At 39.8% G+C, this 15,713-nt stretch overlaps 1 protein-coding gene across 2 annotated transcripts in view; it reads right to left on the bottom strand.

Annotated features, from left to right (window-relative positions):
* The window catches only part of LOC112467239, a 54,900-nt gene extending 41,304 nt beyond the window's left edge, over positions 1-13,596 (bottom strand). The window contains exon 1 of one of the 2 annotated variants that reach the window (XM_025035768.1): positions 13,042-13,596. The gene's annotated coding sequence lies outside the window, so the exon portion shown is untranslated. Of the gene's footprint in view, positions 1-7,499; positions 7,554-13,041 lie in introns of those variants that run through there. The other variant, XM_025035769.1, reaches the window with a different exon arrangement.
* Positions 13,597-15,713: the final 2,117 nt, after the last annotated feature.

Consider the following 15,713-nt stretch of genomic DNA (forward strand, 5'->3'; position numbering starts at 1 on the left):
CGATTCTAAAACACATGGCGCGAGCGAATTTCAAATATCTCAATTTTAGGCAAGAGTGATTTTTAAAAATCTTTGTTTTTGCAAAATCGGTAAAACTACAAACGAAATTATTGTTACTACAAACAACTACAAAGAAAATGCTACAATTTCCTTTTTTTAAAAATTCATTTTGTTAAAGTCGGGTTCCAACTTCACGGAACTATATAGATGGCTTAGCGCAAAAAGATTCCTAAGGAGACTATAATCCTTCTGTACGGGTCTTAATACATTATATGCTGCCTAAATTTTAAAGCGCAAATACCGATTTCTTTCTGCTTATAAAGAATTTATATTTGACATATTCTATTAAAAATTTAATATTTATTTATCTTGTAATAGCTAATATTCAAAAGGAGAGATGAGAGATTTAACAATATACTCAAAGTACAAAACAACAAACGCCGATATTTTTAAAAGAGGTGTCTTATACATATTCAGTTTTATACGAATTGTTTGGGGGAAATGGGAAGGATTAATTAGTAATTTTCTTTTGCCTTGTGTTATGGCGGATTTTCTTCCGAATATACCATCATTCAATCAACGTTTCAATTTCTGCGCGAGTTCTTCACCGTAGTTGTTTTATTAATAAAGGCACGTAAAAGGTTATACCTCTGATTGAAGATTAGCGCAATACCGTTACAAGGATTATGTTCAACATACCGGTAAACATCTATACACACAATTCTGTCGCTGCAGCAACGACTCGACGCGAGACGCATCCATTAGCTCTAATAACTCGAAATTTGCACTTTTGTACCAAACCATCGATATGCCATCGATTATTATCAGCAGAGAGACTTTGTTGCATCTCTCCTTTTTTCTTCACGCAAAATATGACGACCCGCACGTCATAAGTGTTTCGTTTATTAATTAATTGACACGCCGACGCGTCTCTTTATCTCATTGTTAGTCATATGTTGTCTCGACAACGCGATTTCACCGCGCGTTTCCGCGGACAACACTGTAATATCATTGCTGACACGGACAACGATATGATGTTCCGACGGTGTCGGAAGTCCGCACGGCTTCAGTTCAACCGCAGTAGTTTAACTTTTGGCGCGTCCCATTCGAGGAATTTCGCACCACCACTTCCGAGAGAGGCGGTAAATGTGTACTCTGGCAGCGGCACGAGTGAAATCTTGTTTTCCGCCGAAAGCTCAATGTTTTTGCAAAAAGAGACACGACGAGATCGCGAGATTAGATCACTCGTCTCGACAACTCTCGAATTCGCGTGACCGCAAAAGTATCGTCTATGTGAACATGAGAGAGAGAGAGAGAGAGAGAAAGAAAGAGAGAGGGAGATTGAGTTCAGTTGATGAAAACGATCTAATAAATTGGGAGCAAAATCGGGTACTGATTATTTTATTACCGAAAAAAATATTTAATAAAGATAGACTTCGGAAAATTACGGATCAAAAATACATAAAAAAAATTTGAAAAATTCAAGAGCTATTACATATGCAAGAGCATGTACGTTGTCTTTATTTATTGTTGTATCTATTGAGGGAAAATATGGTCTAACATCTATGTAAAAATATCTATGTATCGACAGAGTAAATGTTTCTCTTAGTTATTTGTAAAATCACAGTTAAATGGTCGTAAATAGTGGCATATAGAGTATATCACTAGTTCAATTCGATATTTCTTGCTTTTTACCCTGATAACTCACCAGCGTAGCTAAGAAACCTGTCGTCTCTAACAACAAAAAAAAATGAAAAAGATAAGCGCGCTTTTAAAATTACACGATTCGCACCTTTGAGTTTCGGGAGAGGGCTTTGGCTCACACGGTCACGAGCCCTTTTGGGATACGAAATGCGTCTTTATTACGATGCATGATCTTATTAAGGGCCGGCCATGGAAATTAAGGAGGTTTACTTAGCAAAATGCAGCGACCTACAATGTTACAAACACCGCGGAACCAACGTGTGTCTCCTCTGACCATTTCCTCCTCGCCGTTATCCGCCACCCCCTCTCGTTGCCCCCGTCGCCGCCCGCTGCCTCCTTTTCCACCGCTCGCGCTCTCGGAACATATCCCTCCTCCTTTCAGTTTTTTCCTCCCCTTAGCAGCCCCTTCTTAGGCCGATGGATTCCCCTCTCTAGATCGGCCTTCGCCAACCACCCCCCCTCCCCTCCCACCTCGCCCCCTCGCCAAATATGGCACTACACACCGCCAGGAACGTACTCGATGTCCGTCGCCACCGAGAAAATTGTATTAGATTGTCTCTTTGGCGAGTAAGAGGAAGAACACCTCATAAATTCTCTGATGTAAAAATTACAAATCATGGTTAATTCAAAAAAACTAAAAATTTTATAACGATTACTTTTTAATGAATGATCAAAGGTAGACTGGAATAATTTATTACGTCCTTTATATCGACATGATAACTCATTAGATTACACCTGTGTGAAATCTGAAATCGCATCTGAGATCATAGTAACTGATAAATTCATATACGATGATCCCGTAGATAAAGCCGGCGATCTAAGTAGTTATTAGTGTTATCGTAATTAGTAACATTAATTCGTTACCGCGCGCGGCATTATTATCGTGTAGCGCGATGTAGCGCGCCAGTAAAACGTAAATAAAAGCACATGCGAGGCGGGATCAAAGCTACAATGTACAACGCGCGTCATAAATCGCCGGTTACGTAAAAAAAATAAGGAAAAAGGAAAAAGAGACCAGTAAAAAAGCCAGCCGGTCAGCGCGGCTTCACGCTCGGTGCTCGACTGCGACACCGAGAGCGGACTTCGCGATTAACGTAGGACGCTTACGATTAATCGCGGCAGCCGGCACCAGCGAGAAATTGCATCGCGCCGCCCCCGATAAATCCTGAAAATATTTTTTCTCGAAAAGACCGCGAGTCTCGCGCGCGGGGGGTGACCCGGTGACAACACTTACGCCTTATCGTTCATTCGCCCAATCGACGTCGAAGCGCGTCTAAACACGCGCTTGGGGAATTGATAATCTCTCCTCCTCTCGTCGTTGGAACTCTGCTCTCGTGTCAAACGCACTCGATTTTTCTCAAAAAAACGGAGCTCGTATTGCCGCATCATCGAAAATTTTCCCGCGAACAACGAGAATGACGAGACACGACGCAATGATGTCTAAGCGCTCGGGGGCCTCGTACATATTTCAGGGACGGCCCTTCCTCCGATCGCCGGGTATCCGAAGCCACGAGCACGATATTGTGTAAAGAAGGAAAAGCCGAGTTCACTGAACGTAAATTCGTGGGCAGCACGCGCGAAGCGCTGATAAGAAACCGGGCGTTGCTGTTCTCAAAGTTTTAACGTCGTGTTCAGAATGGAATGCACGGTGAAGAAAATTTGTTCCAGGGGAAAAAAGGAAGAGTGTAAATTGTCGTGGAACGTAGCGCTGTGTGTGCCACATCGGAGATTCGCGAACAACACTTGCGAGTCGAGACAGACCGTGGCCGCATCCTGTTAACGCGATGCACGTAGACATTACGCGCGAACTCCCATCCCATCAACGCGACACAGATCCCGAGTGCTGATTACTCGCTGGATGGATTCGCGCGCGAGCCCGGCGGACTGTTCGCGAAACTGGCAACCCGATAGCGGACAATGCGTCGCGTCGCAAACTGCTCGGCGCTTCAAAGTGAGAATTCCGGATAAGGAGAAACTCTCTCTCGCGTGCGGGAACAATCCAGAACGTCGTCGCCTCGTAGCGGGATTTGTTCCGTTCTGGGTCATCGCCACCGAGTCTCGCGAGCTGTACGATACGTTTCTGTTTACGATGACGTACGGGTTGATCGAGAGACGCTGGAGCGCGATAAAGTGCGCGAGAGAGGGCACGAAAGCTTGTTTTAGCTCTCTCATGTTTGTTTTAAGGATCGAATCGTTCAGGGATATTTCAGAATAAAGCAATAATATAGACTCGCCGTTGCGATTCAGACCACCAGAATTATATTGCGTATTTGTGATTATTTACTTAGCAAAAAGTTTGTCATTATTAGCAAGCAGCTGTAAATTGCGCGGACACAGAATAGGAAATGCTCCCATAATTGAAGAACTTTAATTTCCATTACGAATGATGAAGAAATTCTTGGAGTTTTAAATCTGTCATTAGTACAAAGTGAAATTTTAATAGGAATTCTCTTCATTGCCACAGTCTTTTTTAGGTGAAAATAACGTTCCTGCCATCAATCTTACATAAATCTTGGAAGCGTAAGAGATTTAGAACTGAAGTTTTTACATTAAATTTCGCGAAACATGCAAAGAAACAATACAATTTATTCACTCAATCACGAATAGTTTCTGCTTTAAAACTAGAATTCTAATTTATTAGATAAAATATGCTTAACTTTGAAATGCAGCCAATCGCCGTTACATTTGTAAACGAATAAAAGAACGCGCGAATCGATAAAACAAGCTTTGAACTGTATTCGAGGAATACAATCGGTAAGAATCGATACGTTACAATTGTCTTATCAAAGTCACATTAATCTTGAAGCGCCATTAATAATGATGCGACTGTCTGGATTATTGAAATCTATTTTTCCGTCCGTCTCTTAGTTACCGAGAGTTCCATTTTACGAGGCGCATTTTTCAATGACATTAAACGTTCGTTATTAACGAATAATGATATTGATAAGTCTTTAAAGACGCTACGAAACATGTTAAACAATAAATAATAAATCTGAAATTACAATAATTTGCTGAAAACATTCTGTATTTTTGAAACATTTAAATTATCCAAATTGACACGTTCAAGAAGAAAAGTAGTATTAAAAAAGTGAAAAGATAAAAAGTGGGAAAAAATATACGAAGTAAATTAAATAATTAAAAAACAGATTTATTTACCAATCTGCGCTACAATCTGTATTTTCGCAGGTCAAACAAGCTTTCAAGAATGTAAGTACTAAATTTTGCAGAGAAACGTTTTAAGCTTTAAAGTCGATTATCCAAAAATTGCATGACTCCGCACTCTAACCCAATTCCTCGCAAGAGGCGAATTAAATAGGAATAAATCAATTATTAAAAGTGTTCTTAATCCTGAACTTACCAGAGTTCATTTAAATGTTAAACGAAATATTTAAAAAATGGGTCACAAGATAGTTTCTAAATGCAATTATCGTTAAATGTCGCATATTTATAAATGGGAAACGTTCAGCTGGAAAGAATGGTGTAGGTACAAAACTACAAACGTTTCTCCGTTCAACTGCATGTTCTAATTCCAAGATATTTTCTCACACGAAACGCTGCTTTCCCTAAACAATTACCTATTCTAACTTTTTTCTGAGTGGATAAAAATGTTGAATTAATTTTTAATGACAGAGTCGCTGCGTCTCGACAAATCGAATCGATTCCAATTCCAGATGGTTAAATCTCGCAAGGAAACTACTTTCTCTGGCCGATGATCAAGCGGAACCCTCATGAAACATAAAGCATCTACCAAATTGTTTTTCCCGATTCGACCTTGCCGGTTTCGAGGCAAAGTATAATGATCGATCGCGCGCGGTAACGGGCGCGAGAGATTCGCGAAAATCGCGCGTTCGTCGGCATTAATTTTTCAGTGTTGTGACGGAATCTTTCTGCGGAACGATTAATAATCGATCCTCTCGAATCCGGGAGAAGCCGCGGCAAAGAGCGAAGGCCGAGACCCGAGACCCGAGACCCGAGACCCGCCAATCTCCTTCGCTCGTCCTAGATTCCTAAATTCGTATAAGCTCGAGTAATTTTAGTCTCGAGAATATTACAGCGATTTTGGAATAACACGACCGTAACATGTCCGCATTTAGCGATCCCCGATAACGCTTACCGCCGCCAATGTCAATGGTGCTTACACCGATAACGGGCATGATAATTACAGCGCATCGAGCGCGCTAATCTTATACGTGACGAATACATTTTCATCATTTAGAATTCGTTTTCTGCCCTCGGTAACGACACGTTGCGATTTGTGACAATTAAATTTAACCTGCTGTATGTCCCACTTTAAAATGTCGATCTTAATTTTAGTGACGGATTCCTTGATCGATGGAACGACGTAGAAATATTCGCACTCACAAAGTCGACGAAATCTAGATCGACCTGATCTCGCTCCGGGCCAAGGGTGCGTGATGCACGTCACTGGAAAGATATACTTTTCTGGATTCTTCGGAGTACCTGCTAAATAATAATACGCAGCTGCTAATGGAAACCCACTTCGCGCTGGCTTCCCCTAAGTAGGTTTCACGAAAGGGAAAAGTGTGTCATGCACAAAAGCCTTTTTCAAATCGCCTTAGAGTTCCGTCGTTGTTATCATAACAATCGCGATATCGCCGAGCATACGAAAATAGAATGCATTCGCTCAAAAGACAGACAATGAAAATATGAAATACAATACAAAATACTATGTTTCGCGTTCCATTTTTTTAGCGTATTCCAAAAGCGTAATCCTTTCAAAGAACCACTTTTCAAGCTATTTTGAGAACTATTCTCATGGATATTATCTACAAACGCAAAGTTTCAAATTTTTAAATCTAGTTTCCCCAAAGCGCTATTATTTCTTTTTTTTTTATAAACTCTTTGATCACGTGCTATCATTGTTACAGAAAAAAAAAAAAAAATCGGCATGCGAATAAGTGCATCGCGATCTCGCGGTCGCGACTATTTCCAACAAATACCTTCCTCATTACTAAAGCACGACATTTTCATTATTATTAAACCCGACGAAAACGACCGACGTAACCGGCGACCGAATCGGGCCGAATTGCAGAATACTATTACGAGCGAGAGACAGGCAACCACGCATTACAATATCGCGACAATAATTTATCGTAATTTAAGGCGCAAAATTCCCTCGAGAGATTTCCATAAAGTTACCTACAACGTTTACGTTATAAACGGCGGCACACGTCGCTTCGCAAATACTCTTCGAACGCGAATGTTTCAGCTTTTCCGCACGGCTAATGAGACTTTCGTCGATGTGGAAATTCGTGGCCTCGAAATGCAATACTTTGCTGCAGAAACAATACTTAACGATTTAACGTCCTAAATTGAGAATAATACATCGATTACCATGGTTATGCAATCGCCATAAAAGTCGCTTTGCAAAATTTCACATTCGGCATTCTCTATTAATATTTTTATCGAGTCACATTTAGCACGTAAAAAATTATGCGTTTATAAATTATATTTTATATTTCATAATAAAAAATTTAATTACATTATTTCAATTTCAAATGTTTGAATATCACAAAAAAATTTTAATTATGCCCAACTGAATAAAAAAATGCATTAAAAACTGAATTAAAAAAAATATGACAGCTTTATGGCTGTTCATAACTCTCGTGTTATAACGTCAAATACGACGTAATTAAAAACGTAATAAAATTAAAACTTTTAACAATCTATTTTTAACGGATAAAATTGTCGTTCTTCTAAAAGAAAGTATTCGTTATTGCGAGAGGGTTAATCGGATTCGAAACAGGAATGCTCGGTACAGGCATGAAACTCACGATGAAAAGATGAGAAGTCTACCATCTCCCCTCCCATCCTGTCTCTTCCTCCGTTCTTTCTCTCTTTCTTCCTCTCGTTCCGTCGTTTCGGCGTAGATACAACCGGTTCCCGTGGTGTTCACCCGCTTTTGAGAAAAAAATTGAACCAGTTTGTAAAACGAAAAAAGCTCCCCGCCATCTATCTCCAGGGGCGCCCCCTTTTCCCCGCTCTGTCTCTTTCTCCTGATTCTCTCTACCTTTTATCCTTCGCGCGACTGAAACTCATGAGAACCATAGCGATTCCCGAGCTCCGAGACAACGGAATTTCGATGTCGCCGCGTTGAAAAAGCTGCCATCGCGATTTTAATCGCTAACAAAAACTATGATTTTTTTTCGAAAATTACTCGACCGCGACTCGTCGAAAGATCACGGGCATAGCATAATAATCTCGCCGCTTTGTTTGCCAAGTAAAATTTGCAAAAGAACAAAATCGATCCGAAAGTGGCCATCAAGTGAATCTTCGAACGTTAGTTCAAACTTTAAATCGTAATTAAATAGAAAAATATGTATCATTATTCATATATCATAAGACCTCATGTGGTCTCAAACAAATCCTATTCTATTAAAAAATATATATATATGAGAACGATAATAATTCAAGTCGTCGACCATAAGTTATGTTATTCGCAAACGATAATTTATATTGCCGACACTTGAAGTGCAAAACAAAAGAGTTTCTTAGGTATCGTCATTTTATCCGACTAGATAGAAAATCGTGACCTGATGGGCGAGACCAAGCGAGCATTGATGCCTCCGCCCTCGCCGGCTAAATAGAAACAGACAGAAGATGGAAGACATCACATTTTCTCAGACGCTAAAAAAGCCAAGCTTGGAAGGCGCGGCGCAGGCCGTCTCGACGCTCTTCCCCGCGGCGGTGGCTATTGATTTTCGAATTGGTTCAAAATTTCCATAATACCGCGACGGCGGCGGACGCGAGGGTACGCCGAGTACATCGGCGGGGTCGACGGGTGGGAAGGAAGAGGAGACGAGCAAACGAGAAAGGAAGGACGGAGATAAAGAGAAAGAGAGAGAGATATGGCAAGAGGGGGTGAGGGGGTGAGTCATGCCGCGATGAGGGAGAGAGCGATGCGAGGGGGATGGAGTCGCCATCGGCCTCGGACGGTTTCGAACTTGGCAAAGTTCAGGCGGCTCAAAAGAGACACCCCTCGGCACCGGCACCCACTCCTCTGTGCTTTCGACTCGCGGCACCCCTCCGTGATTCACCCTGCTCACCCTCTCGGCCTGTCTCTCTCTTCCTCGCTCATTCCCCCAGCTCCCCTATCGACGCTCCAGCTCGCCTTTCTCCGCGGCTTGTCTCGTCGTCCGTGGCTCACCCTCGACTGCTTCACCCTTCCTCTGTACCAAGCGCACCTTCTCCGCCTCACCGCCACTCCACTGATCGCAGCAGAAATATCTATGCAACGACGACGACGACACGACACGAAGCATTATTATGGCCTGTTCTACAATATGTCGTATGTTGCTGTCGGAACGTAGCCGATGATCCAATGAAAAGAACTCGTTTTCGAAAAAGAAATTCTCTCATTGATTCCGACATCCGACGTGTTGTAGAATAGGCCTATGTTGATCCTCGTGCGACATCGTTGGATTTAGCTGGTTAACGTTGTTCCTTCTCATTTCCGATTCTTTGTAATATTGGTCCACATTCGTTAATTATTGATCTGTATTCATACACAGAGAGAAATGTTTCTTTAGATTTAATAAATTTTCTTAAATCTAAAGAAATTTATGCATTGGAATAGTCCAACCGAATCAGTGTTTAAACTAAAAAATGCAATTGTTTGATTTTTCAAAGAATACATATCTTTGTCTTAAATAAAAAAATTGTTTGAAACGAAAAACATATTTTCTTTGCTTTAATAATACTATTGTTTTATTTAAATATCAATGTTTTATAAAAAATGTCTTAAACATTTATTTATTATTTATGTATTTATACATGATATATGTAGTAGTCGGTTGACTGCTACGTATATAAATAAATAAATAATAAATAATTGTCATATCTCCATCACTCGAGTGATCGGTGTGATATTAGATTCCAAGTTGTACACTGATGTGTACAACTGCGAGAAATAGATGCTTTTACTGTGGAGCCTTATATACGGTCTCTGGTCGAATTTGACTCACGAGTTTAGCAGCCGCCTAGCGATGAAAACGCTAATTACATTTATTGTAACCAAAGAAAATGTTTTTTCATCGAAACATATTCTTTCAAACAATCGTGTTTGTTCTATTAAACAATATGGTTTAATGTAATAAAACTACAAAATTTCTATTCAACAAAATAATGTTTTACTTAAAGTAAATTTGTTTCTATGAAATAAATATAATCCAAACAAATGGAAATAACGAATGTAAAGAAATATTTCTCTCTGTGTATGGCTAGTATTAAGCATATCATACAGATACTAACATATTCATAATGTCCAACATTAGTTTAACATATGTATATTGGCGTATGTTGACTATGTTATATACCGGCCAAATTGGTAGCTAATATATTTGCTATCGTTCATGTAGATCGGTCGATGAAGCTAGCTTAATGGCTGAGCTCTTTCGTGCCGACTAAACATAGCATTTTTAAATATAATTTTTAAAAGTCATGATTAAATATTTTAAATTATATTAATTTGTATAAAAGCTTGTTTGCACAAGAGACCCTTATAAAAATATGTTTAGTTTCGAGCCTTCTTCTAACAAGAGGAGGTTCAAAATTGGGAACGCCGTTTTTGCGTGAAACTTGTACCAAATTGTAGAATTCAATGAGCAGTTTCCAAAACACGGTTTTAGGCGTATCCAGACAGTAGATTTTATTTTTATTTAAGAAAATTTTATTCTTGCACAAGCAAGAGATTAATATATACAGAGTGTCCAATTTTAAAGTTTACCGTGCTATATTCTCGCGAACCGATGATTTTATTAAAAAATGTTTCCCACAAAAGTTGCATGGTTTGGAGGGGGACACATAATTCAGACGTGAGTCATGTCGTAGATGTCATCGTTTTCAAGGTATTTTAAAGGCGACTAATTTCTTAAATGAAACTTGATTTTATCCTTGAGATAAAAGTTGTAGATCTCATCGGGACGTTTTCAAAACACTAGAATGAAGCTCTCTTTTGTTAAGAATTTCCGGAGATATTTTAAATTTTGTCATAATATTTTTAATATAAAATATGAAATATCTCAGTAAGTAAAGTATTCATGTTTCGATGACTTTACTTTCATACTTTACTTTTATATATACGTAGATGAAAGGAAACGATATAATAATATTAATGTTTATATTTGCAATTTTGCAAAATTGCATGCATCTACAAAATGCAATCAAATTTTTCAAAATAATATATTTTTTTTCAACAATCAATTCCTTTCATTATTCTACGTATAAAAGTATAAAAATAAAATCATCGAAACATGAATACTTTACGAGATATTTCACACTGAACAAAAATTTGGTTTGTTCCACCAGAAAATACTGGTTAAATCTACCAGAATCTAATTGAATTAATAGGAATTCTGGTTGCATTAATTGAAATTTCTGGTTGCATTAATTGGAAGAATCTGGTTCGTTCATTTTCTACCAGACGTCCAATTAATTCAACCAGATTTTTTTTCAGTGCATATTTTACGTTAAAAATATTATGACAAAATTTAAAATATCTCAGGAAATTATTAACAAAAGAGAGCTTCATTATAGTGTTTTAAAAACGTCTCGACGAGATGTACAACTTTTATCTCAAGGAAAAAATCAAGTTCCATTTAAGAAATTAGTCGCCTTTAAAATTTCTTAAAAACGATGACATCTACGACATGAATCACATCTGAATCATGTATCCCCCTCCAAACCATGCAACTTTTGTCTGAAACAATTTTCAATAAAATCATCGGTTCGCGAGATATAACACTGCAAACTTTAAAATTAGACACCCTGTAGATTTACATGTGGCTCGTTCACGTGGCTGTGATTTAGTGGCAACGTGCGAGATTCGCGCGCGAGAGATCCACACAGATTTGATTCCTGACGCTGTACGATTTTTTTCTCATTCTTGTGCAATAAATAAAAATAAATTTTTTCAGAATCTACTATCTGGATACGCCCAAAACCCGGGTGTTTTGGAAACTGCTCATCAAATCTTACAATTAGGTATAGGTTTCATGCAGAGGTAGCGTTTAATTTTCACGGCAGGCAATTACAAGGTTAAAAACTGAGTACAGTCTACCTGGACATAATACATATACATATACATATACATGTATGTCATACACACATCAAAATGTCCAGGCATTACTGCCGGCTGCCGGACTAATGGATGTATAGAGATGCACATGAGACTTACGTGAAAAGCACATATCTCCACATTGTCAGCACTAATGGTGGCGGGCAAACGTGTGCAAACGTGTGCAAACGTGTGCAAACGTGTGCAAACGTGTGCAATCGTTTGCACACGTTTGCCCGCGCCAGTGCTGCCGCAGTGATTTCGTGGGACGTGGGCCTGTTCGTATTAGCTGAACTTCTTGCGCACGGTTCATCTTTTCTCCTTTTTTCTCTAACGTGAAAAGAAAAAGAGGAAAGATGAACCGTGCAAAAAGTTCAGCTAAAACGGACAAGCTTATAAAAGTGTTATGCTAAGTTTTCGATTTGCGACTCAAACCGACTCGGGTCGCATCATGTATACAGGACTCTAGCATCATTGACGTGGAATACATACATATCTATGTATGTCGGGTCGAGTAGCAAATCGAAAACGCCATAAGACTCCATAGACACGGCAACGCCATGCGGCAGAGTGCGTTGACCAATCAACGAATTTTGATGTTGCCGGAGGTTAACGCAGGCGATTTGCGGCAGCCTTCTGGTCAACGCACCTTGCCGCACGGCGTTTCTGCGTCTATGGATCAGCGACATTACCCACCACAAAAACATTGGGACGACACCACTATATCACATGCATAACATATCGGTGTAGCAGAAGTTGAAGCGACATCCCACGAAATCACTGCTTACTTACAAAAATAGTTATTTGTGTAACAAGTGCGGGAAGTTGAGAATTGGACACAAGAGCGGAGTGACGCACGAGCCGAAGGCGAGTGCGTCCACTCCGCACGCGTGTCTAATTCTCAACCCGCACGTGTTACACACACTATTTTATATCACAAGTGCGTCTAAAGTTTAAAAAAGGACTTGCAGGGGCGTGGGGGGGCGAAGCCCCCCCGAGCCCTTAAAGAAGGACTTGCGGGGAGCTATTTCGCCCAACGAGAGGGGGCGAAGCCCCCCGAGTTGGGAGGGGGGTTCGGGGGGGCGAAGCCCCCCGAGTCGAAAAGTTGGGCACAGGCGGGGAGGGGGGGAGGGGCGGAGCCCCTCCCCCCGCCTATGATAAAAGCAACGTTTATTACAGGAGCAAACATGTAATACGAATGTAATAAGATGTAATAAGAAAGAATGTAATAAGATGTAATAAGAAAGGTGAAACAACATTACGTATGCACAGTAGTCCAATGTCTTGACCAATAAGAATTGAATCAAAATGCTCGTAGGCTCGAAGCGTCTCCGTTTCACAGTTGCCTTTGCAGATTAGGTTTTCGCCGGCTCGTAGCTCGAGGGAACGGTGCCGGCACGTGCCGGACTTCCCGACGATTCGCGTTTCGTTCCCGGAAGACGCGATCCCGACGACGGACGGTTTATCGATCGTCCTGGCGTGCAAATCCGCGCGACACACGTGCACACACATACACATCCGCTACGCGACTCCTCGACGATTTCGGGTACACGAGAAATTTTACATTGAGTCGGTCTCGGTTTCTGGCGTTTCTGAGGTTATGTCTGAGTATCGCTGTGGTAATTCGCGTAGACATCTCGCAGCGCACGGAAACACGCGTAGTGTTTCGCGTAGTGCGCCGCGAGATGTCGTTAAGAACATGTCAGAAATCAGGGACACTAGTCAGAAATAAGAGGACTCTAGTGGGAAAGACACAGAATGAGTGGGGAAAATAAGGAGAGTGTTGGCAATGAGTCGTGCAGGAATAAAATTTCTCACTATATTCCCGCACTGAATGCGGGAATATAGTGAGAAATTTCTCATGCATGGAATTGGCTACTTCGCACACAGATGGCGCGCACGGAATGGGCCACTTTTGATGCACGTGTGATATAATAGTTATTTGTGTAACAAGTGAGGTAAGATGAAAATTCCCGGGTGTGGAGTTTACGCACGAGCCGAAGGCGAGTGCGGTAACCGCACCCGGGAATTTTCATCTTTACACACGGCTTACACTCCCTATTTTATGTTGCAAGTGCCTGGAAAGTGGTCTATCACGCACGCGTAGCGTGCGTAATGGGGCACTTTCCATGCACGTGTTGCATAAAAAACATTGATTGACTACTGAGTCACCCCTTGATGCGTGGTAAGCGTTTCCACGTCCTAGAAATTGATCAAAGATGTGAAAATTACACAAATAAGGAAATTCACTAGCAGTATCTGCGATTGTATTGATCAAAATCTAATAAACCTGATTACTTTTGTAATTTCCACCTTTTTTCTTCAAGATACATAATCGACTCCCTGTGTCCAGAAGTCATAATAGTTTTGCTTGTAACATATATCGTATAATATTTATAAAACTACAAAACTATTGTTATTGAAAAAAAGTAACAATATTTCCCAGGATGCGATAACTGCGTTATACGTAATGTCATCGCAGATCATTTTTATGAAATATTTGATGATGATCTTACATTTAGCGAAAGTATCCGAATGGAAAGTTCAGCGGGAGAGTAATGAAAATTGAGAAGATTAGAGGGAATATGTAGAATCGTAATTAAGTTAGTGATTAAGATCATCAAATTGAAGTCCCGTTAATATTTAAGTGATAAAAAGGTTAGCGATTTTAAATATACAGTTGGTTACCGGAGAACACTTGAACATAACGAACGTTATAATAAAACTAAACGTTTAATTTTACTCAAAGGCATACCGGGTATCGCATGCGCCTAGCTTTCTCTTCGCTTTTATAACGCTGGTCCATTTTGTCATGCGGAAAAAAAAACATAAAATAAAAAGATATTTGTGACAAATAAACATGACGTGCAATGCACTCGATTAAAATTTAAAATAAAAAATCCTTGAAAAGACGATGAAATGCTTAATATTTATTTAATAGATTTCATGCGATTGTCGGAGTTAACCGCTGCTAAATATATATAATTGGACTAGAAACCTACAAAGGTAACAAATAATACAAATATCTCGAACACGCGCTACTACTTTACCTGCCGATCGCTCTGGTTTTTACAAAATAAAATATTTTTGCTAAATATTATCTTATCGCGTAGTCTGGCACCTTGCCAGAATAAAGTATAAAGTATTTCGTAAACTATTAATTTTTTGATAACTCTACTTTAATAGCTTTATATGCAAAATAACAAGGAGAATCATATTATGTAAAAAAAATCATATAATTCTATTTAAAAAAATTAAGTTGACTTTCGCATCTCCTCCACACCTTCACCTACAAAAAGCTATTGACATCAAATTATGTTCCCCTTAAAGTTAAGTAAGCAAAATTTGATGCATTTTTTCCTATTACCAAAAGTAGGCGAGTTATTCAGGTAACCTGTTTTAAGTGTATAAAGAGTGACCCGCAGAAAAAATTTTCGGAACAGTTCTACAATTTCCTTTTTGTGGGTAAGTTTTGTCCTTTTTATTGCCTTTATGCAGGATCGCTTCATTCCCTTTTTGGTCCTTCATTTTCGGCTAGGTTAGGTTAGATTAGGTTTCACTATCAGGTAGGAAGACTTGCATAGGCCCAGAGCGAAAGAGAGGGGGGAGAGGAAGAAAGGAAGTGAGGGGGGGGAGAGAGAGAGAGAGAATTATAAGCGAAAGAGACAAAGAATGACAGAAAGGGGAGAGGAGAAAGTGATGCTGTATGGAGAACTGCCGTGAATCAAAGCATGACCTATCCTAACTTAATATAGTGTGGTGAACCACTTTCGCGTGGTTGCGATGATGCCTGGTGACCGGGAAACGTCTTATAACGGACTATCTCGCGATCTCTTTTCAATTTTCTTCTTTTCGAGTTCCTATTTATCGATGTTTATGGATAACGTTTATAAAATGTAATTTTCTGCCCTTCAACAAAAAGAAAGATACGACA

The sequence above is a fragment of the Temnothorax curvispinosus genome, unplaced genomic scaffold, assembly GCF_003070985.1.
Source record: "Temnothorax curvispinosus isolate PA1 unplaced genomic scaffold, ASM307098v1 QBEX01017096.1, whole genome shotgun sequence".
Classification (NCBI taxonomy): Eukaryota; Metazoa; Arthropoda; class Insecta; order Hymenoptera; family Formicidae; genus Temnothorax; species Temnothorax curvispinosus.